The sequence below is a fragment of the Passer domesticus genome, chromosome 26 (genome assembly GCF_036417665.1).
Source record: "Passer domesticus isolate bPasDom1 chromosome 26, bPasDom1.hap1, whole genome shotgun sequence".
Taxonomy (NCBI): domain Eukaryota; kingdom Metazoa; phylum Chordata; class Aves; order Passeriformes; family Passeridae; genus Passer; species Passer domesticus.
The window spans coordinates 2,200,919-2,221,704 of NC_087499.1; positions in this window are offsets into that span (position 1 = coordinate 2,200,919).

Below are 20,786 nucleotides of genomic sequence, written 5' to 3' on the forward strand. Positions count from 1 at the left end.
CGGAATTTCAGCAGGCAGCCGGCCACTCCGGGCCACCGGGCCCTGGACATGAACGATGCCCTTTCCCCTGAGAAACAAAAGTCACCAGGCCAGGTTCCTGATGTCAGTTTGCAGGAGGCACTTGGCACTGTCAAACCAGACACAGTTGCCTGTGGGGGCACCTTGCATCTGGGAGATATCCTGAAGCATGCGGAATTTCAGCAGGCAGCCGGCCACTCCGGGCCACCGGGCCCAAGACAGGAACGATGCCCTTTCCCCTGAGAAACAAAACTCACCAGGCCAGGTTCCTGATGTCAGTTTGCAGGAGGCACTTGGCACTGTCAAACCAGACACAGTTGCCTGTGGGGGCACCTTGCATCTGGGAGATATCCTGAACCATGCGGAATTTCAGCAGGCAGCCGGCCACTCCGGGCCACCGGGCCCTGGACACAAACGATGCCCTTTCCCCTGAGAAACAAAACTCACCAGGCCAGGTTCCTGATGTCAGTTTGCAGGAGGCACTTGGCACTGTCAAACCAGACACAGTTGCCTGTGGGGGCACCTTGCATCTGGGAGATATCCTGAAGCATGCGGAATTTCAGCAGGCAGCCGGCCACTCCGGGCCACCGGGCCCTGGACATGAACGATGCCCTTTCCCCTGAGAAACAAAACTCACCAGGCCAGGTTCCTGATGTCAGTTTGCAGGAGGCACTTGGCACTGTCAAACCAGACACAGTTGCCTGTGGGGGCACCTTGCATCTGGGAGATATCCTGAAGCATGCGGAATTTCAGCAGGCAGCCGGCCACTCCGGGCCACCGGGCCCTGGACAAGAACGATGCCATTTCCCCTGAGAAACAAAACTCACCAGGCCAGGTTCCTGATGTCAGTTTGCAGGAGGCACTTGGCACTGTCAAACCAGACACAGTTGCCTGTGGGGGCACCTTGCATCTGGGAGATATCCTGAAGCATACGGAATTTCAGCAGGCAGCCGGCCACTCCGGGCCACCGGGCCCAAGACAGGAACGATGCCCTTTCCCCTGAGAAACAAAACTCACCAGGCCAGGTTCCTGATGTCAGTTTGCAGGAGGCACTTGGCACTGTCAAACCAGACACAGTTGCCTGTGGGGGCACCTTGCATCTGGGAGATATCCTGAACCATGCGGAATTTCAGCAGGCAGCCGGCCACTCCGGGCCACCGGTCTGTGGACACGAACCATGCCCTTTCCCCTGAGAAACAAAACTCACCAGGCCAGGTTCCTGATGTCAGTTTGCAGGAGGCACTTGGCACTGTCAAACCAGACACAGTTGCCTGTGGGGGCACCTTGCATCTGGGAGATATCCTGAAGCATGCGAAATTTCAGCAGGCAGCCGGCCACTCCGGGCCACCGGGCCCTGGACACGAACGATGCCCTTTCCCCTGAGAAACAAAACTCACCAGGCCAGGTTCCTGATGTCAGTTTGCAGGAGGCACTTGGCACTGTCAAACCAGACACAGTTGCCTGTGGGGGCACCTTGCATCTGGGAGATATCCTGAAGCATGCGGAATTTCAGCAGGCAGCTGGCCACTCCGGGCCACCGGGCCCAAGACACGAATGATGCCCTTTCCCCTGAGAAACAAAACTCACCAGGCCAGGTTCCTGATCTCAGTTTGCAGGAGGCACTTGGCACTCTCAAACCAGACACAGTTGCCTGTGGGGGCACCTTGCATCTGGGAGATATCCTGAACCATGCGGAATTTCAGCAGGCAGCCGGCCACTCCGGGCCACCGGGCCCTGGACACGAATGATGCCCTTTCCCCTGAGAAACAAAAGTCACCAGGCCAGGTTCCTGATCTCAGTTTGCAGGAGGCACTTGGCACTGTCAAACCAGACACAGTTGCCTGTGGGGGCACCTTGCATCTGGGAGATATCCTGAAGCATGCGGAATTTCAGCAGGCAGCCGGCCACTCCGGGCCACCGGGCCCTGGACACGAACGATGCCCTTTCCCCTGAGAAACAAAACTCACCAGGCCAGGTTCCTGATGACAGTTTGCAGGAGGCACTTGGCACTGTCAAACCAGACACAGTTGCCTGTGGGTGCACCTTGCATCTGGGAGATATCCTGAAGCATGCGGAATTTCAGCACGCAGCCGGCCACTCCGGGCCACCGGGCCATGCACACGAACCATGGCCTTTCCCCTGAGAAAAAAAAGTCACCAGGCCAGGTTCCTGATGTCAGTTTGCAGGAGGCACTTGGCACTGCCAAACCAGACACAGTTGCCTGTGGGTGCACCTTGCATCTGGGAGATATCCTGAAGCATGCGGAATTTCAGCAGGCAGCCGGCCACTCCGGGCCACCGGGCCCTGGACACGAATGATGCCCTTTCCCCTGAGAAACAAAACTCACCAGGCCAGGTTCCTGATGTCAGTTTGCAGGAGGCACTTGGCACTGTCAAACCAGACACAGTTGCCTGTGGGGGCACCTTGCATCTGGGAGATATCCTGAAGCATGCGGAATTCCAGCAGGCAGCCGGCCACTCCGGGCCACCGGGCCCTGGACAAGAACGATGCCCTTTCCCCTGAGAAACAAAACTCACCAGGCCAGGTTCCTGATGTCAGTTTGCAGGAGGCACTTGGCACTGTCAAACCAGACACAGTTGCCTGTGGGGGCACCTTGCATCTGGGAGATATCCTGAAGCATGCGGAATTTCAGCAGGCAGCCGGCCACTCCGGGCCACCGGGTCCTGGACAGGAACGATGCCCTTTCCCCTGAGAAACAAAAGTCACCAGGCCAGGTTCCTGATGTCAGTTTGCAGGAGGCACTTGGCACTGTCAAACCAGACACAGTTGCCTGTGGGGGCACCTTGCATCTGGGAGATATCCTGAAGCATGCGGAATTTCAGCAGGCAGCCGGCCACTCCGGGCCACCGGGCCCTGGACACGAACGATGCCCTTTCCCCTGAGAAACAAAACTCATCAGGCCAGGTTCCTGATGACAGTTTGCAGGAGGCACTTGGCACTGTCAAACCAGACACAGTTGCCTGTGGGGGCACCTTGCATCTGGGAGATATCCTGAACCATGCGGAATTTCAGCAGGCAGCCGGCCACTCCGGGCCACCGGGCCCTGGACACAAACGATGCCCTTTCCCCTGAGAAACAAAAGTCACCAGGCCAGGTTCCTGATGTCAGTTTGCAGGAGGCACTTGGCACTGTCAAACCAGACACAGTTGCCTGTGGGGGCACCTTGCATCTGGGAGATATCCTGAAGCATGCGGAATTTCAGCAGGCAGCCGGCCACTCCGGGCCACCGGGCCCTGGACAAGAACGATGCCATTTCCCCTGAGAAACAAAACTCACCAGGCCAGGTTCCTGATGTCAGTTTGCAGGAGGCACTTGGCACTGTCAAACCAGACACAGTTGCCTGTGGGTGCACCTTGCATCTGGGAGATATCCTGAAGCATGCGGAATTTCAGCAGGCAGCCGGCCACTCCGGGCCACCGGGCCCTGGACACGAACGATGCCCTTTCCCCTGAGAAACAAAACTCATCAGGCCAGGTTCCTGATGTCAGTTTGCAGGAGGCACTTGGCACTCTCAAACCAGACACAGTTGCCTGTGGGGGCACCTTGCATCTGGGAGATATCCTGAAGCATGCGGAATTCCAGCAGGCAGCCGGCCACTCCGGGCCACCGGGCCCTGGACACGAACGATGCCCTTTCCCCTGAGAAACAAAACTCAACAAGGCCAGGTTCCTGATGTCAGTTTGCAGGAGGCACTTGGCACTGTCAAACCAGACACAGTTGCCTGTGGGGGCACCTTGCATCTGGGAGATATCCTGAAGCATGCGGAATTTCAGCAGGCAGCCGGCCACTCCGGGCCACCGGGCCCTGGACACGAACGATGCCCTTTCCCCTGAGAAACAAAACTCACCAGGCCAGGTTCCTGATGTCAGTTTGCAGGAGGCACTTGGCACTGTCAAACCAGACACAGTTGCCTGTGGGTGCACCTTGCATCTGGGAGATATCCTGAACCATGCGGAATTTCAGCAGGCAGCCGGCCACTCCGGGCCACCGGGCCATGGACACGAACCATGGCCTTTCTCCTGAGAAAAAAAAGTCACCAGGCCAGGTTCCTGATGTCAGTTTGCAGGAGGCACTTGGCACTGCCAAACCAGACACAGTTGCCTGTGGGTGCACCTTGCATCTGGGAGATATCCTGAAGCATGCGGAATTTCAGCAGGCAGCCGGCCACTCCGGGCCACCGGGCCCTGGACACGAACGATGGCCTTTCCCCTGAGAAACAAAACTCACCAGGCCAGGTTCCTGATGTCAGTTTGCAGGAGGCACTTGGCACTGTCAAACCAGACACAGTTGCCTGTGGGGGCACCTTGCATCTGGGAGATATCCTGAAGCATGCGGAATTTCAGCAGGCAGCCGGCCACTCCGGGCCACCGGGCCCTGGACACGAACGATGCCCTTTCCCCTGAGAAACAAAAGTCACCAGGCCAGGTTCCTGAGTCAGTTTGCAGGAGGCACTTGGCACTGTCAAACCAGACACAGTTGCCTGTGGGTGCACCTTGCATCTGGGAGATATCCTGAAGCATGCGGAATTTCAGCAGGCAGCCGGCCACTCCGGGCCACCGGGCCCTGGACACGAACGATGCCCTTTCCCCTGAGAAACAAAACTCACCAGGCCAGGTTCCTGATGACAGTTTGCAGGAGGCACTTGGCACTGTCAAACCAGACACAGTTGCCTGTGGGTGCACCTTGCATCTGGGAGATATCCTGAACCATGCGGAATTTCAGCAGGCAGCCGGCCACTCCGGGCCACCGGGCCCTGGACACGAACGATGCCCTTTCCCCTGAGAAACAAAACTCACCAGGCCAGGTTCCTGATGACAGTTTGCAGGAGGCACTTGGCACTGCCAAACCAGACACAGTTGCCTGTGGGTGCACCTTGCATCTGGGAGATATCCTGAAGCATGCGGAATTTCAGCAGGCAGCCGGCCACTCCGGGCCACCGGGCCCTGGACACGAACGATGCCCTTTCCCCTGAGAAACAAAACTCACCAGGCCAGGTTCCTGATGTCAGTTTTCAGGAGGCACTTGGCACTGTCAAACCAGACACAGTTGCCTGTGGGGGCACCTTGCATCTGGGAGATATCCTGAAGCATGCGGAATTCCAGCAGGCAGCCGGCCACTCCGGGCCACCGGGCCCTGGACACAAACGATGCCCTTTCCCCTGAGAAACAAAACTCACCAGGCCAGGTTCCTGATGTCAGTTTGCAGGAGGCACTTGGCACTGTCAAACCAGACACAGTTGCCTGTGGGGGCACCTTGCATCTGGGAGATATCCTGAAGCATGCGAAATTTCAGCAGGCAGCCGGCCACTCCGGGCCACCGGGTCCTGGACAGGAACGATGCCCTTTCCCCTGAGAAACAAAACTCACCAGGCCAGGTTCCTGATGACAGTTTGCAGGAGGCACTTGGCACTGTCAAACCAGACACAGTTGCCTGTGGGGGCACCTTGCATCTGGGAGATATCCTGAAGCATGCGGAATTTCAGCAGGCAGCTGGCCACTCCGGGCCACCGGGCCCAAGACACGAATGATGCCCTTTCCCCTGAGAAACAAAACTCACCAGGCCAGGTTCCTGATCTCAGTTTGCAGGAGGCACTTGGCACTCTCAAACCAGACACAGTTGCCTGTGGGGGCACCTTGCATCTGGGAGATATCCTGAACCATGCGGAATTTCAGCAGGCAGCCGGCCACTCCGGGCCACCGGGCCCTGGACACGAACGATGCCCTTTCCCCTGAGAAACAAAACTCACCAGGCCAGGTTCCTGATGACAGTTTGCAGGAGGCACTTGGCACTGTCAAACCAGACACAGTTGCCTGTGGGTGCACCTTGCATCTGGGAGATATCCTGAACCATGCGGAATTTCAGCAGGCAGCCGGCCACTCCGGGCCACCGGGCCATGGACACGAACCATGCCCTTTCCCCTGAGAAAAAAAAGTCACCAGGCCAGGTTCCTGATGTCAGTTTGCAGGAGGCACTTGGCACTGCCAAACCAGACACAGTTGCCTGTGGGTGCACCTTGCATCTGGGAGATATCCTGAAGCATGCGGAATTTCAGCAGGCAGCCGGCCACTCCGGGCCACCGGGCCCTGGACACGAATGATGCCCTTTCCCCTGAGAAACAAAACTCACCAGGCCAGGTTCCTGATGTCAGTTTGCAGGAGGCACTTGGCACTGTCAATCCAGACACAGTTGCCTGTGGGGGCACCTTGCATCTGGGAGATATCCTGAAGCATGCGGAATTCCAGCAGGCAGCCGGCCACTCCGGGCCACCGGGCCCTGGACACAAACGATGCCCTTTCCCCTGAGAAACAAAACTCACCAGGCCAGGTTCCTGATGTCAGTTTGCAGGAGGCACTTGGCACTGTCAAACCAGACACAGTTGCCTGTGGGGGCACCTTGCATCTGGGAGATATCCTGAAGCATGCGGAATTTCAGCAGGCAGCCGGCCACTCCGGGCCACCGGGTCCTGGACAGGAACGATGCCCTTTCCCCTGAGAAACAAAAGTCACCAGGCCAGGTTCCTGATGTCAGTTTGCAGGAGGCACTTGGCACTGTCAAACCAGACACAGTTGCCTGTGGGGGCACCTTGCATCTGGGAGATATCCTGAAGCATGCGGAATTTCAGCAGGCAGCCGGCCACTCCGGGCCACCGGGCCCTGGACACGAACGATGCCCTTTCCCCTGAGAAACAAAACTCATCAGGCCAGGTTCCTGATGACAGTTTGCAGGAGGCACTTGGCACTGTCAAACCAGACACAGTTGCCTGTGGGGGCACCTTGCATCTGGGAGATATCCTGAACCATGCGGAATTTCAGCAGGCAGCCGGCCACTCCGGGCCACCGGGCCCTGGACACAAACGATGCCCTTTCCCCTGAGAAACAAAACTCACCAGGCCAGGTTCCTGATGTCAGTTTGCAGGAGGCACTTGGCACTGTCAAACCAGACACAGTTGCCTGTGGGGGCACCTTGCATCTGGGAGATATCCTGAAGCATGCGGAATTTCAGCAGGCAGCCGGCCACTCCGGGCCACCGGGCCCTGGACAAGAACGATGCCATTTCCCCTGAGAAACAAAACTCACCAGGCCAGGTTCCTGATGTCAGTTTGCAGGAGGCACTTGGCACTGTCAAACCAGACACAGTTGCCTGTGGGGGCACCTTGCATCTGGGAGATATCCTGAAGCATGCGGAATTTCAGCAGGCAGCTGGCCACTCCGGGCCACCGGGCCCAACACACGAATGATGCCCTTTCCGCTGAGAAACAAAACTCACCAGGCCAGGTTCCTGATCTCAGTTTGCAGGAGGCACTTGGCACTGTCAAACCAGACACAGTTGCCTGTGGGGGCACCTTGCATCTGGGAGATATCCTGAACCATGCGGAATTTCAGCAGGCAGCCGGCCACTCCGGGCCACCGGGCCCTGGACACGAACGATGCCCTTTCCCCTGAGAAACAAAAGTCACCAGGCCAGGTTCCTGATCTCAGTTTGCAGGAGGCACTTGGCACTGTCAAACCAGACACAGTTGCCTGTGGGGGCACCTTGCATCTGGGAGATATCCTGAAGCATGCGGAATTTCAGCAGGCAGCCGGCCACTCCGGGCCACCGGGCCCTGGACACGAACGATGCCCTTTCCCCTGAGAAAAAAAACTCACCAGGCCAGGTTCCTGATGACAGTTTGCAGGAGGCACTTGGCACTGTCAAACCAGACACAGTTGCCTGTGGGTGCACCTTGCATCTGGGAGATATCCTGAACCATGCGGAATTTCAGCAGGCAGCCGGCCACTCCGGGCCACCGGACCATGGACACGAACCATGGCCTTTCCCCTGAGAAAAAAAAGTCACCAGGCCAGGTTCCTGATGTCAGTTTGCAGGAGGCACTTGGCACTGCCAAACCAGACACAGTTGCCTGTGGGTGCACCTTGCATCTGGGAGATATCCTGAAGCATGCGGAATTTCAGCAGGCAGCCGGCCACTCCGGGCCACCGGGCCCTGGACACGAATGATGCCCTTTCCCCTGAGAAACAAAACTCACCAGGCCAGGTTCCTGATGTCAGTTTGCAGGAGGCACTTGGCACTGTCAAACCAGACACAGTTGCCTGTGGGGGCACCTTGCATCTGGGAGATATCCTGAAGCATGCGGAATTCCAGCAGGCAGCCGGCCACTCCGGGCCACCGGGCCCTGGACACAAACGATGCCCTTTCCCCTGAGAAACAAAACTCACCAGGCCAGGTTCCTGATGTCAGTTTGCAGGAGGCACTTGGCACTGTCAAACCAGACACAGTTGCCTGTGGGGGCACCTTGCATCTGGGAGATATCCTGAAGCATGCGGAATTTCAGCAGGCAGCCGGCCACTCCGGGCCACCGGGCCCTGGACACGAACGATGCCCTTTCCCCTGAGAAACAAAACTCACCAGGCCAGGTTCCTGATGTCAGTTTGCAGGAGGCACTTGGCACTCTCAAACCAGACACAGTTGCCTGTGGGGGCACCTTGCATCTGGGAGATATCCTGAACCATGCGGAATTCCAGCAGGCAGCCGGCCACTCCGGGCCACCGGGCCCTGGACAGGAACGATGCCCTTTCCCCTGAGAAACAAAAGTCACCAGGCCAGGTTCCTGATCTCAGTTTGCAGGAGGCACTTGGCACTGTCAAACCAGACACAGTTGCCTGTGGGGGCACCTTGCATCTGGGAGATATCCTGAAGCATGCGGAATTTCAGCAGGCAGCCGGCCACTCCGGGACACCGGGCCCTGGACACGAACGATGCCCTTTCCCCTGAGAAACAAAACTCATCAGGCCAGGTTCCTGATGACAGTTTGCAGGAGGCACTTGGCACTGTCAAACCAGACACAGTTGCCTGTGGGGGCACCTTGCATCTGGGAGATATCCTGAAGAATGCGGAATTTCAGCAGGCAGCCGGCCACTCCGGGCCACCGGGCCCTGGACACAAACGATGCCCTTTCCCCTGAGAAACAAAAGTCACCAGGCCAGGTTCCTGATGTCAGTTTGCAGGAGGCACTTGGCACTGTCAAACCAGACACAGTTGCCTGTGGGGGCACCTTGCATCTGGGAGATATCCTGAAGCATGCGAAATTTCAGCAGGCAGCCGGCCACTCCGGGCCACCGGGCCCTGGACAAGAACGATGCCATTTCCCCTGAGAAACAAAACTCACCAGGCCAGGTTCCTGATGTCAGTTTGCAGGAGGCACTTGGCACTGTCAAACCAGACACAGTTGCCTGTGGGGGCACCTTGCATCTGGGAGATATCCTGAAGCATGCGAAATTTCAGCAGGCAGCCGGCCACTCCGGGCCACCGGGCCCTGGACACGAACGATGCCCTTTCCCCTGAGAAACAAAAGTCACCAGGCCAGGTTCCTGATGTCAGTTTGCAGGAGGCACTTGGCACTGTCAAACCAGACACAGTTGCCTGTGGGGGCACCTTGCATCTGGGAGATATCCTGAAGCATGCGAAATTTCAGCAGGCAGCCGGCCACTCCGGGCCACCGGGCCCTGGACATGAACGATGCCCTTTCCCCTGAGAAACAAAAGTCACCAGGCCAGGTTCCTGATGTCAGTTTGCAGGAGGCACTTGGCACTGTCAAACCAGACACAGTTGCCTGTGGGGGCACCTTGCATCTGGGAGATATCCTGAAGCATGCGGAATTTCAGCAGGCAGCCGGCCACTCCGGGCCACCGGGCCCTGGACAAGAACGATGCCATTTCCCCTGAGAAACAAAACTCACCAGGCCAGGTTCCTGATGTCAGTTTGCAGGAGGCACTTGGCACTGTCAAACCAGACACAGTTGCCTGTGGGGGCACCTTGCATCTGGGAGATATCCTGAACCATGCGGAATTTCAGCAGGCAGCCGGCCACTCCGGGCCACCGGGCCCTGGACACGAACGATGCCCTTTCCCCTGAGAAACAAAAGTCACCAGGCCAGGTTCCTGAGTCAGTTTGCAGGAGGCACTTGGCACTGTCAAACCAGACACAGTTGCCTGTGGGTGCACCTTGCATCTGGGAGATATCCTGAAGCATGCGGAATTTCAGCAGGCAGCCGGCCACTCCGGGCCACCGGGCCCTGGACACGAACGATGCCCTTTCCCCTGAGAAACAAAACTCACCAGGCCAGGTTCCTGATGACAGTTTGCAGGAGGCACTTGGCACTGTCAAACCAGACACAGTTGCCTGTGGGGGCACCTTGCATCTGGGAGATATCCTGAACCATGCGGAATTTCAGCAGGCAGCCGGCCACTCCGGGCCACCGGACCATGGACACGAACCATGGCCTTTCCCCTGAGAAAAAAAAGTCACCAGGCCAGGTTCCTGATGTCAGTTTGCAGGAGGCACTTGGCACTGCCAAACCAGACACAGTTGCCTGTGGGTGCACCTTGCATCTGGGAGATATCCTGAAGCATGCGGAATTTCAGCAGGCAGCCGGCCACTCCGGGCCACCGGGCCCTGGACACGAACGATGCCCTTTCCCCTGAGAAACAAAACTCACCAGGCCAGGTTCCTGATGTCAGTTTGCAGGAGGCACTTGGCACTGTCAAACCAGACACAGTTGCCTGTGGGGGCACCTTGCATCTGGGAGATATCCTGAAGCATGCGGAATTCCAGCAGGCAGCCGGCCACTCCGGGCCACCGGGCCCTGGACACAAACGATGCCCTTTCCCCTGAGAAACAAAAGTCACCAGGCCAGGTTCCTGATGTCAGTTTGCAGGAGGCACTTGGCACTGTCAAACCAGACACAGTTGCCTGTGGGGGCACCTTGCATCTGGGAGATATCCTGAAGCATGCGGAATTTCAGCAGGCAGCCGGCCACTCCGGGCCACCGGGTCCTGGACAGGAACGATGCCCTTTCCCCTGAGAAACAAAACTCACCAGGCCAGGTTCCTGATCTCAGTTTGCAGGAGGCACTTGGCACTGTCAAACCAGACACAGTTGCCTGTGGGGGCACCTTGCATCTGGGAGATATCCTGAAGCATGCGGAATTTCAGCAGGCAGCTGGCCACTCCGGGCCACCGGGCCCAACACACGAATGATGCCCTTTCCGCTGAGAAACAAAACTCACCAGGCCAGGTTCCTGATCTCAGTTTGCAGGAGGCACTTGGCACTGTCAAACCAGACACAGTTGCCTGTGGGGGCACCTTGCATCTGGGAGATATCCTGAACCATGCGGAATTTCAGCAGGCAGCCGGCCACTCCGGGCCACCGGGCCCTGGACATGAACGATGCCCTTTCCCCTGAGAAACAAAAGTCACCAGGCCAGGTTCCTGATCTCAGTTTGCAGGAGGCACTTGGCACTGTCAAACCAGACACAGTTGCCTGTGGGGGCACCTTGCATCTGGGAGATATCCTGAAGCATGCGGAATTTCAGCAGGCAGCCGGCCACTCCGGGCCACCGGGCCCTGGACACGAACGATGCCCTTTCCCCTGAGAAAAAAAACTCACCAGGCCAGGTTCCTGATGACAGTTTGCAGGAGGCACTTGGCACTGTCAAACCAGACACAGTTGCCTGTGGGTGCACCTTGCATCTGGGAGATATCCTGAACCATGCGGAATTTCAGCAGGCAGCCGGCCACTCCGGGCCACCGGACCATGGACACGAACCATGGCCTTTCCCCTGAGAAAAAAAAGTCACCAGGCCAGGTTCCTGATGTCAGTTTGCAGGAGGCACTTGGCACTGCCAAACCAGACACAGTTGCCTGTGGGTGCACCTTGCATCTGGGAGATATCCTGAAGCATGCGGAATTTCAGCAGGCAGCCGGCCACTCCGGGCCACCGGGCCCTGGACACGAATGATGCCCTTTCCCCTGAGAAACAAAACTCACCAGGCCAGGTTCCTGATGTCAGTTTGCAGGAGGCACTTGGCACTGTCAATCCAGACACAGTTGCCTGTGGGGGCACCTTGCATCTGGGAGATATCCTGAAGCATGCGGAATTCCAGCAGGCAGCCGGCCACTCCGGGCCACCGGGCCCTGGACACAAACGATGCCCTTTCCCCTGAGAAACAAAACTCACCAGGCCAGGTTCCTGATGTCAGTTTGCAGGAGGCACTTGGCACTGTCAAACCAGACACAGTTGCCTGTGGGGGCACCTTGCATCTGGGAGATATCCTGAAGCATGCGGAATTTCAGCAGGCAGCCGGCCACTCCGGGCCACCGGGTCCTGGACAGGAACGATGCCCTTTCCCCTGAGAAACAAAAGTCACCAGGCCAGGTTCCTGATGTCAGTTTGCAGGAGGCACTTGGCACTGTCAAACCAGACACAGTTGCCTGTGGGGGCACCTTGCATCTGGGAGATATCCTGAAGCATGCGGAATTTCAGCAGGCAGCCGGCCACTCCGGGCCACCGGGCCCTGGACACGAACGATGCCCTTTCCCCTGAGAAACAAAACTCATCAGGCCAGGTTCCTGATGACAGTTTGCAGGAGGCACTTGGCACTGTCAAACCAGACACAGTTGCCTGTGGGGGCACCTTGCATCTGGGAGATATCCTGAAGAATGCGGAATTTCAGCAGGCAGCCGGCCACTCCGGGCCACCGGGCCCTGGACACAAACGATGCCCTTTCCCCTGAGAAACAAAAGTCACCAGGCCAGGATCCTGATGTCAGTTTGCAGGAGGCACTTGGCACTGTCAAACCAGACACAGTTGCCTGTGGGGGCACCTTGCATCTGGGAGATATCCTGAAGCATGCGGAATTTCAGCAGGCAGCCGGCCACTCCGGGCCACCGGGCCCTGGACAAGAACGATGCCATTTCCCCTGAGAAACAAAACTCACCAGGCCAGGTTCCTGATGTCAGTTTGCAGGAGGCACTTGGCACTGTCAAACCAGACACAGTTGCCTGTGGGGGCACCTTGCATCTGGGAGATATCCTGAAGCATGCGGAATTCCAGCAGGCAGCCGGCCACTCCGGGGCACCGGGTCCTGGACAGGAACGTTGCCCTTTCCCCTGAGAAACAAAAGTCACCAGGCCAGGTTCCTGATGTCAGTTTGCAGGAGGCACTTGGCACTGTCAAACCAGACACAGTTGCCTGTGGGGGCACCTTGCATCTGGGAGATATCCTGAAGCATGCGGAATTTCAGCAGGCAGCCGGCCACTCCGGGCCACCGGGCGTGGACAAGAACGATGCCATTTCCCCTGAGAAACAAAACTCACCAGGCCAGGTTCCTGATGTCAGTTTGCAGGAGGCACTTGGCACTGTCAAACCAGACACAGTTGCCTGTGGGGGCACCTTGCATCTGGGAGATATCCTGAAGCATGCGGAATTTCAGCAGGCAGCCGGCCACTCCGGGCCACCGGGCCCTGGACACGAACGATGCCCTTTCCCCTGAGAAACAAAACTCACCAGGCCAGGTTCCTGATGACAGTTTGCAGGAGGCACTTGGCACTGTCAAACCAGACACAGTTGCCTGTGGGGGCACCTTGCATCTGGGAGATATCCTGAAGCATGCGGAATTTCAGCAGGCAGCCGGACACTCCGGGCCACCGGGTCCTGGACAGGAACGATGCCCTTTCCCCTGAGAAACAAAACTCACCAGGCCAGGTTCCTGATGTCAGTTTGCAGGAGGCACTTGGCACTGTCAAACCAGACACAGTTGTCTGTGGGGGCAGCTTGCATCTGGGAGATATCCTGAACCATGCGGAATTTCAGCAGGCAGCCGGCCACTCCGGGCCACCGGGCCCTGGACATGAACGATGCCCTTTCCCCTGAGAAACAAAAGTCACCAGGCCAGGTTCCTGATGTCAGTTTGCAGGAGGCACTTGGCACTGTCAAACCAGACACAGTTGCCTGTGGGGGCACCTTGCATCTGGGAGATATCCTGAAGCATGCGGAATTTCAGCAGGCAGCCGGCCACTCCGGGCCACCGGGCCCAAGACAGGAACGATGCCCTTTCCCCTGAGAAACAAAACTCACCAGGCCAGGTTCCTGATGTCAGTTTGCAGGAGGCACTTGGCACTGTCAAACCAGACACAGTTGCCTGTGGGGGCACCTTGCATCTGGGAGATATCCTGAACCATGCGGAATTTCAGCAGGCAGCCGGCCACTCCGGGCCACCGGGCCCTGGACACAAACGATGCCCTTTCCCCTGAGAAACAAAACTCACCAGGCCAGGTTCCTGATGTCAGTTTGCAGGAGGCACTTGGCACTGTCAAACCAGACACAGTTGCCTGTGGGGGCACCTTGCATCTGGGAGATATCCTGAAGCATGCGGAATTTCAGCAGGCAGCCGGCCACTCCGGGCCACCGGGCCCTGGACATGAACGATGCCCTTTCCCCTGAGAAACAAAACTCACCAGGCCAGGTTCCTGATGTCAGTTTGCAGGAGGCACTTGGCACTGTCAAACCAGACACAGTTGCCTGAGGGGGCACCTTGCATCTGGGAGATATCCTGAAGCATGCGGAATTTCAGCAGGCAGCCGGCCACTCCGGGCCACCGGGCCCTGGACAAGAACGATGCCATTTCCCCTGAGAAACAAAACTCACCAGGCCAGGTTCCTGATGTCAGTTTGCAGGAGGCACTTGGCACTGTCAAACCAGACACAGTTGCCTGTGGGGGCACCTTGCATCTGGGAGATATCCTGAAGCATACGGAATTTCAGCAGGCAGCCGGCCACTCCGGGCCACCGGGCCCAAGACAGGAACGATGCCCTTTCCCCTGAGAAACAAAACTCACCAGGCCAGGTTCCTGATGTCAGTTTGCAGGAGGCACTTGGCACTGTCAAACCAGACACAGTTGCCTGTGGGGGCACCTTGCATCTGGGAGATATCCTGAAGCATGCGGAATTCCAGCAGGCAGCCGGCCACTCCGGGCCACCGGGCCCTGGACACGAACGATGCCCTTTCCCCTGAGAAACAAAACTCACCAGGCCAGGTTCCTGATTTCAGTTTGCAGGAGGCACTTGGCACTGTCAAACCAGACACAGTTGCCTGTGGGGGCACCTTGCATCTGGGAGATATCCTGAACCATGCGGAATTTCAGCAGGCAGCCGGCCACTCCGGGCCACCGGGCCCTGGACACGAACGATGCCCTTTCCCCTGAGAAACAAAAGTCACCAGGCCAGGTTCCTGAGTCAGTTTGCAGGAGGCACTTGGCACTGTCAAACCAGACACAGTTGCCTGTGGGTGCACCTTGCATCTGGGAGATATCCTGAAGCATGCGGAATTTCAGCAGGCAGCCGGCCACTCCGGGCCACCGGGCCCTGGACACGAACGATGCCCTTTCCCCTGAGAAACAAAACTCACCAGGCCAGGTTCCTGATGACAGTTTGCAGGATGCACTTGGCACTGTCAAACCAGACACAGTTGCCTGTGGGTGCACCTTGCATCTGGGAGATATCCTGAACCATGCGGAATTTCAGCAGGCAGCCGGCCACTCCGGGCCACCGGACCATGGACACGAACCATGGCCTTTCCCCTGAGAAAAAAAAGTCACCAGGCCAGGTTCCTGATGTCAGTTTGCAGGAGGCACTTGGCACTGCCAAACCAGACACAGTTGCCTGTGGGTGCACCTTGCATCTGGGAGATATCCTGAAGCATGCGGAATTTCAGCAGGCAGCCGGCCACTCCGGGCCACCGGGCCATGGACACGAACCATGGCCTTTCCCCTGAGAAAAAAAAGTCACCAGGCCAGGTTCCTGATGTCAGTTTGCAGGAGGCACTTGGCACTGTCAAACCAGACACAGTTGCCTGTGGGGGCACCTTGCATCTGGGAGATATCCTGAACCATGCGGAATTTCAGCAGGCAGCCGGCCACTCCGGGCCACCGGGCCCTGGACATGAACGATGCCCTTTCCCCTGAGAAACAAAAGTCACCAGGCCAGGTTCCTGATCTCAGTTTGCAGGAGGCACTTGGCACTGTCAAACCAGACACAGTTGCCTGTGGGGGCACCTTGCATCTGGGAGATATCCTGAAGCATGCGGAATTTCAGCAGGCAGCCGGCCACTCCGGGCCACCGGGCCCTGGACACGAACGATGCCCTTTCCCCTGAGAAAAAAAACTCACCAGGCCAGGTTCCTGATGACAGTTTGCAGGAGGCACTTGGCACTGTCAAACCAGACACAGTTGCCTGTGGGTGCACCTTGCATCTGGGAGATATCCTGAACCATGCGGAATTTCAGCAGGCAGCCGGCCACTCCGGGCCACCGGGCCATGGACACGAACCATGGCCTTTCCCCTGAGAAAAAAAAGTCACCAGGCCAGGTTCCTGATGTCAGTTTGCAGGAGGCACTTGGCACTGCCAAACCAGACACAGTTGCCTGTGGGTGCACCTTGCATCTGGGAGATATCCTGAAGCATGCGGAATTTCAGCAGGCAGCCGGCCACTCCGGGCCACCGGGCCCTGGACACGAATGATGCCCTTTCCCCTGAGAAACAAAACTCACCAGGCCAGGTTCCTGATGTCAGTTTGCAGGAGGCACTTGGCACTGTCAAACCAGACACAGTTGCCTGTGGGGGCACCTTGCATCTGGGAGATATCCTGAAGCATGCGGAATTCCAGCAGGCAGCCGGCCACTCCGGGCCACCGGGCCCTGGACACGAACGATGCCCTTTCCCCTGAGAAACAAAACTCACCAGGCCAGGTTCCTGATGTCAGTTTGCAGGAGGCACTTGGCACTGTCAAACCAGACACAGTTGCCTGTGGGGGCACCTTGCATCTGGGAGATATCCTGAAGCATGCGAAATTTCAGCAGGCAGCCGGCCACTCCGGGCCACCGGGTCCTGGACAGGAACGATGCCCTTTCCCCTGAGAAACAAAACTCACCAGGCCAGGTTCCTGATGTCAGTTTGCAGGAGGCACTTGGCACTGTCAAACCAGACACAGTTGCCTGTGGGGGCACCTTGCATCTGGGAGATATCCTGAAGCATGCGGAATTTCAGCAGGCAGCTGGCCACTCCGGGCCACCGGGCCCAAGACACGAATGATGCCCTTTCCCCTGAGAAACAAAACTCACCAGGCCAGGTTCCTGATCTCAGTTTGCAGGAGGCACTTGGCACTCTCAAACCAGACACAGTTGCCTGTGGGGGCACCTTGCATCTGGGAGATATCCTGAACCATGCGGAATTTCAGCAGGCAGCCGGCCACTCCGGGCCACCGGGCCCTGGACACGAATGATGCCCTTTCCCCTGAGAAACAAAAGTCACCAGGCCAGGTTCCTGATGTCAGTTTGCAGGAGGCACTTGGCACTGTCAAACCAGACACAGTTGCCTGTGGGGGCACCTTGCATCTGGGAGATATCCTGAAGCATGCGGAATTTCAGCAGGCAGCCGGCCACTCCGGGCCACCGGGTCCTGGACAGGAACGATGCCCTTTCCCCTGAGAAACAAAACTCACCAGGCCAGGTTCCTGATGACAGTTTGCAGGAGGCACTTGGCACTGTCAAACCAGACACAGTTGCCTGTGGGTGCACCTTGCATCTGGGAGATATCCTGAACCATGCGGAATTTCAGCAGGCAGCCGGCCACTCCGGGCCACCGGGCCATGGACACGAACCATGGCCTTTCCCCTGAGAAAAAAAAGTCACCAGGCCAGGTTCCTGATGTCAGTTTGCAGGAGGCACTTGGCACTGCCAAACCAGACACAGTTGCCTGTGGGTGCACCTTGCATCTGGGAGATATCCTGAAGCATGCGGAATTTCAGCAGGCAGCCGGCCACTCCGGGCCACCGGGCCCTGGACACGAATGATGCCCTTTCCCCTGAGAAACAAAACTCACCAGGCCAGGTTCCTGATGTCAGTTTGCAGGAGGCACTTGGCACTGTCAAACCAGACACAGTTGCCTGTGGGGGCACCTTGCATCTGGGAGATATCCTGAAGCATGCGGAATTCCAGCAGGCAGCCGGCCACTCCGGGCCACCGGGCCCTGGACACGAACGATGCCCTTTCCCCTGAGAAACAAAACTCACCAGGCCAGGTTCCTGATGACAGTTTGCAGGAGGCACTTGGCACTGTCAAACCAGACACAGTTGCCTGTGGGGGCACCTTGCATCTGGGAGATATCCTGAAGCATGCGGAATTTCAGCAGGCAGCCGGCCACTCCGGGCCACCGGGTCCTGGACAGGAACGATGCCCTTTCCCCTGAGAAACAAAAGTCACCAGGCCAGGTTCCTGATGTCAGTTTGCAGGAGGCACTTGGCACTGTCAAACCAGACACAGTTGCCTGTGGGGGCACCTTGCATCTGGGAGATATCCTGAAGCATGCGGAATTTCAGCAGGCAGCCGGCCACTCCGGGCCACCGGGCCCTGGACACGAACGATGCCCTTTCCCCTGAGAAACAAAACTCATCAGGCCAGGTTCCTGATGACAGTTTGCAGGAGGCACTTGGCACTGTCAAACCAGACACAGTTGCCTGTGGGGGCACCTTGCATCTGGGAGATATCCTGAACCATGCGGAATTTCAGCAGGCAGCCGGCCACTCCGGGCCACCGGGCCCTGGACACAAACGATGCCCTTTCCCCTGAGAAACAAAAGTCACCAGGCCAGGTTCCTGATGTCAGTTTGCAGGAGGCACTTGGCACTGTCAAACCAGACACAGTTGCCTGTGGGGGCACCTTGCATCTGGGAGATATCCTGAAGCATGCGAAATTTCAGCAGGCAGCCGGCCACTCCGGGCCACCGGGCCCTGGACAAGAACGATGCCATTTCCCCTGAGAAACAAAACTCACCAGGCCAGGTTCCTGATGTCAGTTTGCAGGAGGCACTTGGCACTGTCAAACCAGACACAGTTGCCTGTGGGGGCACCTTGCATCTGGGAGATATCCTGAAGCATGCGAAATTTCAGCAGGCAGCCGGCCACTCCGGGCCACCGGGCCCTGGACACGAACGATGCCCTTTCCCCTGAGAAACAAAAGTCACCAGGCCAGGTTCCTGATGTCAGTTTGCAGGAGGCACTTGGCACTGTCAAACCAGACACAGTTGCCTGTGGGGGCACCTTGCATCTGGGAGATATCCTGAAGCATGCGAAATTTCAGCAGGCAGCCGGCCACTCCGGGCCACCGGGTCCTGGACAGGAACGATGCCCTTTCCCCTGAGAAACAAAAGTCACCAGGCCAGGTTCCTGATGTCAGTTTGCAGGAGGCACTTGGCACTGTCAAACCAGACACAGTTGTCTGTGGGGGCACCTTGCATCTGGGAGATATCCTGAAGCATGCGGAATTCCAGCAGGCAGCCGGCCACTCCGGGCCACCGGGCCCTGGACACGAACGATGCCCTTTCCCCTGAGAAAGAAAACTCACCAGGCCAGGTTCCTGATGTCAGTTTGCAGGAGGCACTTGGCACTCTCAAACCAGACACAGTTGCCTGTGGGGGCACCTTGCATCTGGGAGATATCCTGAACCATGCGGAATTCCAGCAGGCAGCCGGCCACTCCGGGCCACCGGGCCCTGGACAGGAACGATGCCCTTTCCCCTGAGAAACAAAAGTCACCAGGCCAGGTTCCTGATCTCAGTTTGCAGGAGGCACTTGGCACTGTCAAACCAGACACAGTTGCCTGTGGGGGCACCTTGCATCTGGGAGATATCCTGAAGCATGCGGAATTTCAGCAGGCAGCCGGCCACTCCGGGACACCGGGCCCTGGACACGAACGATGCCCTTTCCCCTGAGAAACAAAACTCATCAGGCCAGGTTCCTGATGACAGTTTGCAGGAGGCACTTGGCACTGTCAAACCAGACACAGTTGCCTGTGGGGGCACCTTGCATCTGGGAGATATCCTGAAGAATGCGGAATTTCAGCAGGCAGCCGGCCACTCCGGGCCACCGGGCCCTGGACACAAACGATGCCCTTTCCCCTGAGAAACAAAAGTCACCAGGCCAGGTTCCTGATGTCAGTTTGCAGGAGGCACTTGGCACTGTCAAACCAGACACAGTTGCCTGTGGGGGCACCTTGCATCTGGGAGATATCCTGAAGCATGCGAAATTTCAGCAGGCAGCCGGCCACTCCGGGCCACCGGGCCCTGGACAAGAACGATGCCATTTCCCCTGAGAAACAAAACTCACCAGGCCAGGTTCCTGATGTCAGTTTGCAGGAGGCACTTGGCACTGTCAAACCAGACACAGTTGCCTGTGGGGGCACCTTGCATCTGGGAGATATCCTGAAGCATGCGAAATTTCAGCAGGCAGCCGGCCACTCCGGGCCACCGGGCCCTGGACACGAACGATGCCCTTTCCCCTGAGAAACAAAAGTCACCAGGCCAGGTTCCTGATGTCAGTTTGCAGGAGGCACTTGGCACTGTCAAACCAGACACAGTTGCCTGTGGGGGCACCTTGCATCTGGGAGATATCCTGAAGCATGCGAAATTTCAGCAGGCAGCCGGCCACTCCGGGCCACCGGGTCCTGGACAGGAACGATGCCCTTTCCCCTGAGAAACAAAAGTCACCAGGCCAGGTTCCTGATGTCAGTTTGCAGGAGGCACTTGGCACTGTCAAACCAGACACAGTTGTCTGTGGGGGCACCTTGCATCTGGGAGATATCCTGAAGCATGCGGAATTCCAGCAGGCAGCCGGCCACTCCGGGCCACCGGGCCCTGGACACGAACGATGCCCTTTCCCCTGAGAAACAAAACTCACCAGGCCAGGTTCCTGATGTCAGTTTGCAGGAGGCACTTGGCACTCTCAAACCAGACACAGTTGCCTGTGGGGGCACCTTGCATCTGGGAGATATCCTGAACCATGCGGAATTCCAGCAGGCAGCCGGCCACTCCGGGCCACCGGGCCCTGGACAGGAACGATGCCCTTTCCCCTGAGAAACAAA